The 8,167-nt window shown below is 43.7% G+C and overlaps 1 long non-coding RNA gene across 1 annotated transcript; it reads right to left on the reverse strand.

The window, feature by feature from the left end:
• Window positions 1–1,213: 1,213 nt before the first annotated feature.
• Window positions 1,214–7,961, reverse strand: LOC149429058 (uncharacterized). Its single transcript, XR_016310619.1, has 2 exons — window positions 3,993–7,961; window positions 1,214–3,466 (listed from the first exon to the last, which is right to left on the reverse strand). It is a non-coding gene; the product is annotated as an uncharacterized LOC149429058 (long non-coding RNA).
• Between the last annotated feature and the right edge of the window lie 206 nt (window positions 7,962–8,167).

Below are 8,167 nucleotides of genomic sequence, written 5' to 3' on the forward strand. Positions count from 1 at the left end.
GAGAGAGAGAGAGAGGGGGGGGAGAGGGAGGGGAGAGAGAGAGAGGGGGAGAGAGATGGAGGGAGAGGGAGGGGGAGGGGGGAGAGAGGGAGTGGGAGAAAGAGAGGGAGGGGGAGAGAGAGGGGGAGAGGGAGAGAGGGAGGGGGAGAGAGAGGGGGGAGAGGGAGAGAGGAGAGGGAGAGAGGGGGGGAGAGGGAGAGAGGAGAGGGAGAGAGGGGGGGAGAGGGAAAGAGAGAGGGGGAGAGAGAGAGGGGGGAGGGAGGGATGTAGAAAGAGGGAGAGAGAGGGGGGAGAGGGAGGAGAGAGAGAGGGAGGAGAGTGGGGGGGAGGGAGAGGGGGGGAGAGAGAGGAAAGAGAGATAGAGGGGGGAGGGAGAGAGAGGGGGGTAGGAGATGGAGATAGGGGGGTAGGAGAGGGAGAGAGAGGAGGGGGGAAGGGAGAGAGAGGAGGGGGAGAGAGAGGAGGGGGGAAGGAGAGAGAGAGCGAGGGAGAGAGAGGGGGGAGAGAGGGAGGGGGAGAGAGAGAGAGAAAGAGAGGGGGAGAGAGGGAGGGGGAGAGAGAGGGAGGGGAGAGAGAGAGGGGAGAGAGATAGGGAGGGAGAGAGAGATGGGGGAGAGGGAGAGAGTGAGAGAGGGGGGAGGGAGGGAGAGGGGGGGAGAGAGGGAGGGGGATGTAGAAAGAGGGAGAGAGAGGGGGGAGAGGGAGGAGAGAGAGAGGGAGAGAGAGAGAGGGGGGGAGAGAGTGGGGGAGGAGAGGGAGGGGGAGAGAGAGGGGGGAGGGAGAGAGAGGGAGGGGGGAGAGAGAGGGAGGGGGGAGAGGGGGGAGAGAGAGAGGGAGGGGGGGGAGAGGGGGGAGAGAGAGAGAGAGGGGGGAGAGAGACAGAAGGAGAGAGAGAGATGAATGCCGGGAAGTGCTCTCTCAGCACATAAACAATGGCCTCCCAGCGTTCAGTATATGGGTTACAGACCCCATCATTTTGCTGCTGCACACATTTGTGCCGGAACAGCAGCAGATCGTTGAGCGTCCCTTTGTAAATTCGACCCGGAGATAAAATGGCCTAAAAACATTCAATGTTGCCCCCGTTCACACAGAACGAATCTACATGCAGTTTCCCAGGACGAATAGCTCTGAATTTTTTTTTTATGAACACGCCCCCCGGTGTCTGATGCCGGAACAGCAGCAGATCGTTGTAAAATGACGACAAAGCCAAGACTCCATTTTTATTACGTTTTTATTTTCATGAAAAGTGCCACTGTTGATGTCCCATTATTAAGAGGACCAACAATTCCCGTCTGTGGTGGGGAGGACCTGCATCTACCCAAAAACCCAGACAAATCCCGCACAGCCAAGACACGACAAACCTAAAAACGACTTACTCCCCCCCCCACCCCCCAAAGAACGAATCTTATCCTTCCCACTTCCCTGCCATCCACCTGACATCGAACATAAACACGTCATACACAGCCGGCCACGTCTTCTTTCTCCATTAAACTTCCTGAGGTGACTCTTAAAACGGCCATATCCCAAAAAAAAAAAAAAAAAAAAGTGCTTGTCCCGTTTTTCCAAGTGTTGCCCATAAAACCACATCGACAGAACAAAGGCAAGACCAACTGTTTTTTTTTTTGTTTTTTTCTGTTTTTTTTTTTTTGTTATCTTTTTGTTTTTTTTTCTTTTTTTTTTTAACAATAAGTGGCAAAAATCCATCAGTCACATTTTTTTTTTTTTCAGAAAAAACGCAAGTAGGCTTTGATTTTGTCTGGAGGGTCCGAGGACAGCAGTCTACGTCTCCAGCCGAAACGCTCCAGTGTCAGCGCATAAAAAAAAAAAAAAAAAAAAATTCTTACAAAACCAGAAAAAAAAAAAGGTGAACGAAATCCGCACAAATACGTGTATTCTGCCGTCTGCACGGAGGAAACTTTTTTTTTTTTTTTTGTAAATCGATTTTGAATCGTTTTTGTTCCCTTATAAATTAAATAATTTACAAAGTGAGAGAGAAAAAAAAAAATAAAATAAAACCTAAAAACACCAAAGTCTTGCATGCACCACGCACACGCACACACACGGAAACATAGTAATAATATCGTCATCGGTAGTATGTACAGTACAGCATTTCTCGCCCGCCCCCAGGCAGGCCTTTTGATTTGGGTGGGGGAGGGGGGATCAGGAAATTTTCCTCAAAAACAAACAAAAATACAACCCCGGACCCTTCCCATCAGTAACATGTAGCGGTTTGTCCCCTAGAGATGTTAGAATATGTGCGTCAATGCAATACGGTAAACATTTACAAGAGTTTTATGATCGCCCTGGTGTGGACTGAAAGTGGGAAAAAATTTGACCAATTCCAGCCCACCCCCCCAAAAAAAATAAATAAATAAATCAAGCTATTGATGACCGGAGATCTGTGTTGTCCATTGCAGCCAGAATTTAGAGAGTTCCCCACAGAAACCCTGGGAGTGTCCTTCCTTTCTCCCTCTCTCTCCAATGTAGGGTTGGGTGTGATGGGTAGATATTTTTTACATTGGGTTTACGGTATGAAGAAACCTGCAGTAATATCTCCATTAAAAAAAAAAAAAAAAAAACCCAAGGCTCAAAACTTTGAAGGACACCTCAACTGGAATCCATAATCTTGCCAAAAATGGCTAAGATCACCACTTTTGGCTTTTTTCCTGAATAATGCTGGGTGGTGGATACTCAGATATGCTATTATTGGCAACCAAGGTGTATCTAAAAATTTGGAGGTATTGATCCCCGCTGAGTATCTCTTGATAGACGTTTTTGGAAAATACCAAACTCTGGATGGAAGGACTTGGGTTCCTCAATTTGGAAAAAAATAAGCCTGGCTAAGATCACCATTCTTGGTTCTTTCCCGAATAATGGTGGGCAGAGGAAAAGCCATCATTGGCAACCAAGGTGTAGCTAAAAAAAGTTGGAGATAATGATCTCCATATTCCCATTGAGAATCTATTGATAGACGTTTATGGAAAATACCAAACTCTGGAGTAGAGGACACCTATCCTGGAAACGCTAATTTGGCCAAAAAAAAAATACCTGGCTATGATCATCATTATTGGCTGTTTCTTGAATAATGGTGGGTAGAGGACTCTCAGATATGCCATTATTGGTAACCAAAGTATACCTCTAAATTTGGAGATAATGATCTCCATATTTCCATCAAGAATCTGCTGATAGACTTTTATGGAAAATCCCAAATTCTGGAGGAGGGGACACCTCACCTGGTTCACTAATTTGGCCGAGAATAAACCTTGCTGAGGTCACCATTTTTGGCTCTTTCCTGAATAATGATGGGTAGAGGACTCCCAGATGTGTCATTATTGGCAGCTTAAGTGCACATCCAAATTTGGAGGTAGTGATCTCCATATCCCCAATGAGAATCTGCTGATTGGGCTTTACGGAAATTAACAAACTATGGAGGAGAGGACACCTCAACCGGGTTCGCTAATTTAACCTGGCTAAGATCACCATCTTTGGCTTTTTCCCGAATGATGGTGGGTAGAGGATTCCCAGATATGCCCATTATTGGCAACCAAAGTAGACCTCTAAATTTGGAGGGAATGATCTCCATATTGTCATCAAGAACGATGGTGGGTAGAGGACTCCCAGATATACTGATGTTAATAATCAAAGCCTACTTCTAAATTTGGAGGTAGTGATCTCCATATCCCCATGGAGAATCTTCTAACTGAATTATTTGGAAAATACCAAACTCTAAAGGAGAGGACACCTCAGCTAGGTTCGCTAATTTGGCCAAAGATAAACCTGGCTAAGATCACCATTCTAGGCTCTTTGCTGAATAATGGTGGGTAGAAGACTCCCAGGTGTGTCATTGTTAACAACTTATGTGCTCATCCAAATTTGGAGGTTGTGATCTCCATATCCCCAATGAGAATCTGCTGATAGGATTTTATGGAAAACAACAAACTATGGAAGAGAGGACACTTCAAATGTGTTCGCTAATTTGGCCAAGAATAAACCTGGCTAAGATCACCATCTTTGGCTCTTTCCCGAATGATGGTGGGTAGAAGACTCCCAGATATGCCATTATTGGCAACCAATGTGTACCTCTAAATATGGAGATAATGATCTCCATATTTTCATCAAGAATGATGGTGGGTAGAGGACTCCCAGATATATCAGTGTTAATAATCAAAGCATACTTCTAAATTTGGAGGTAGTGATCTCCATATCCCCATGGAGAATCTTCTAACTGAATTATTTGGAAAATACCAAACTCTAAAGGAGAGGACACCTCAGCTAGGTTTGCTAATTTGGCCAAAGATAAACCTGGCTAAGATCATCATTCTTGGCTCTTTGCTGAATAATGGTGGGTAGAGGACTCCCAGATATGTCATTATTGGCAGCTTAAGTGCAAATCCAAATTTGGAGGTAGTGATCTCCATATCCCCAATGAGAATCTGCTGATAGGATTTTATGGAAAACAACAAACAATGGAGGAGAGGACACTTCAAATGCGTTCGCTAATTTGGCCAAGAATAAACCTGGCTAAGATCACCATCTTTGGCTCTTTCCCGAATGATGGTGGGTAGAGGACTCCCAGATATACCAGTGTTAACAATCAAAGCCTACTTCTAAATTTGGAGGTAGCGATCTCCATATCCCCATGGAGAATCTTCTAACGGAATTATTTGGAAAATACAAAACTCTAAAGGAGAGGACACCTCAGCTAGGTTCGCTAATTTGGCCAAAGATAAACCTGACTAAGATCACCATTCTTGGCTCTTTGCTGAATAATGGTGGGAAGAGGGTGGGTAGAGGACTCCCAGATATGTCATTATTGGCAACTTAAGTGCACATCCAAATTTGGAGGTAGTGATCTCCATATCCCCAATGAGAGTCTGCTGACAGGCTTTTATGGAAAATAACAAACTATGGATAACGATCTCCATATTTTCATCAAGAATGATGGTGGGTAGAGGACTTCCAGATATACCAGTGTTAACAATCAAAGCATACTTCTAAATTTGAAGGTAGTGATCTCCATATCCCCATAGAGAATCTTCTAACGGAATTATTTTGAAAATCCCAAACTCTAAACGAAAGGACACTTCAACTGGGTTCGCTAATTTGGCCAAGAATAGACCTTCACCATCTTTGGCTCTTTCCCGAATGATGGTGGGTAGAGGACTCCCAGATATACCAGCGTTAACAATCAAAGCATACTTCTAAATTTGGAGGGAGAAGATTCTCCATGGGGATACAGAGATCACTAACGGAATTATTTGGAAAATACCAACTCTGAAGGAGAGGGCGCCTCAGCTAGGTTCGCTAATTTGGCCAAGAATACACCTGGCTAAGATCACCATCTTTGGCTCTTTCCCGAATGATGGTGGGTAGAGGACTCCCAGATATACCAGCGTTAACAATCAAAGCCTACTTCTAAATTTGGAGGGAGAAGATTCTCCATGGGGATACAGAGATCACTAACGGAATTATTTGGAAAATAACAACTCTGAAGGAGATGGCGCCTCAGCTAGGTTCGCTAATTTGGCCAACGATAAACCTGGCTTAGATCACCATTCTTGGCTCTTTGCTGAATAATGGTGGGTAGAGGACTCTCAAATATTCCATTGTTGGCAGCTAAAGTGTACCTCTAAATGTGGAGGTAATGATCTCCATATCTCCATTGCAAATCTGCTGATTGACTTTTATGGAAAATACCAAACTGTGGAGGAGATGACACCTCAAATGGCTTTGCTAATTTAGTCTAAAACAGAATTATTTGGAAAATACCAAACTCGAAAGGAAAGGACACCTCAGCTAGGTTCGATAATTTGGTAAAAAATAAACCTGGCTAAGATCACCAATGATGGTACTGAACAATGGTGGACAGAGAACTCTCAGATGCACCATTTTTCTAAGGTCTTTTTTTTAAATCATGGATGTTCTAATCCCCCAAATGCATGTTTATAGGTATGGAGCAGAAACGAAGGACTGAGGAGGAGACACTTCAGATAACAACTCAACAAGGTGGGAATTGGTAGGAATCAAAACAGCAACTTCCAGCCCGTCCAACCAATCTTTCCCCCAAGGTCTGCTGGAGACTCTCACTTGAGAAATTAGATTGAAAACAGACAGACCCGGTTTTAGGTTTATGGCTGGAACAACAAATATGTGGATAATAAATTCAAACGTGGACAGTCTGCAGTAGTTGAGTGAAGTTCAGACAGAATGTTCCAACTGTCTGTGGAGACAAGGAACCATTTCTTACCACCACCACCTACTGATAGTAGGGTGAGCAACAGGAGAGGACAGAGTAGACAAGGAACCGTTCTAGCAAATGCATCTCAACTCCTATCATATGAGCTAAAATAAAGCCATTTGTCAAGTCAAAGTCTAAGGATTTGGCCATATTGGTTACCAATATCCATGATCCTCCTCACCAGAGATGGAGAACTAATTTCTTCCCGATAACACCCGGTGACTCTAGACGTCATAGAGTACTAGCTCTTCTTACTTGACACATCACCACAAAGCGGAAGCTTCTCATTCTTCACAACTAACAGAATATTTTTCTCTGTCATATGACCCGACCAGGCACTGGGAAATTCACGTCTAACCCCGAAGAATCACCGTTTTTTTACCCTCATCTTGGGATCTGATATTTTGTATAGGCCTCTTTTTTTGGAAATTAAAGGGTGAGATCAGGTCTAATGGTACTGAAAGAAAGGAGGGACTTCTTCCAGGCTGGAAATATAAATGTCCGCCACTAAATATACCTCATAATTTAAATAGGGTAAGCTGCTCCATATGGGCCACATAAAGGCACATCACCAATGATGAGGGAGAATTTTGGTATAGAATCGTCATAGATCTGCAGATGTCTTTGACAATGTGTCCTGTGAACTATGTGACATTATACAGTGGCTAAGTGGTTAGCCCTTCCGCCTGGCAGTACTAGGGTCGTTGGTTTGAATCCCAACAAAGGCACCACCTGCCCGCAGTTTTCATATTCTCCCTGTGCCTGCGTGGATTTCCTCCGGTTTCCTCCCACACTGCAAAGACATTCTGGGAGGTTAATTGGCTCCTGTCTAAATTGGACCCAGTATGTGAGTTAGGGACCTTAGATTGGCCACACCTTGAGGGTTAGGGAATGATGTGAATGTACAATAGGCTGTATGTATACGTAAAGCACTGCGTAAATTGATGGTGCTATACAGGTATATATACCTAATACACATATATAATATAATATACAGGTATATTTTATAAATATTGTATAAAAAGCAATGATCTGCTTCATGACGTCACCCACAGAGGTGATCTGACCATGAGGGATTCCTACAACAGATGCTAAGAATACCTATCGTAGGTAGATCAACGCAGTCAACTCTGATGTGAAATCTCTGTAGGCTTGTGGCATCACTACACCCACACAAGTGACTCAGATCCACTTACACTGTGAGGGGGAGGAAAAACATTTCTCACATGTAAAAAGGATCGCCAGACAGAATACAAATGTTTCTGCGACAATGGTGGTGTAATGATCAATGACTACGATAGGATGGCCAATGTTTTACAATGAATTCTACGTCAACCTGCATCAGAATCCAGATGTTTCTGTGGCAATGTTGGTATAATGGCTGATGACTAGGATAGGATGGCCAATTTTTTACAATTAATTTTGCATCAACTTGAATCAGAATCCAGATGTTTCTGTGGAAATGGTGGTATAATGGCCAATGACTACGATAGGATGGTCAACTTTTTTCTATTAATTCTACGTCAACCTGCATCAGTATCCAGACATTTCTGTGGCACTGGTGGTATAATGGCCGATGAGTAGGAGAGAATGGTCAATGTTTTACAATGAATTCTGCATCAACCTGCATCAGAATCCAGATGTTTCTGTGGCAATGGTGGTATAATGGCTGATGACTATGATAGGATGGCCAATGTTTTACAATGAATTATATCATAGTCATTAGCCATTATACCACCATTGCCACAGAAACATCTGGATTCTGATGCAGGTTGACCTAGAATTCATTGTAAAACATTGACCATCCTATGTCAACCTGCATCAGAATCCAGATGTTTCTGTGGCAATGGTGGTATAATGGCCGTTGACTACGATAGGATGGCCAGTGTTTTACAATGAATTCTACGTCAACCTGCACCAGAATCCAGA

This window comes from Staurois parvus, unplaced genomic scaffold (assembly GCF_062004578.1).
Source record: "Staurois parvus isolate SC_StPar_1 unplaced genomic scaffold, SC_StPar_1.0 ptg002837l, whole genome shotgun sequence".
Taxonomy (NCBI): Eukaryota; Metazoa; Chordata; class Amphibia; order Anura; family Ranidae; genus Staurois; species Staurois parvus.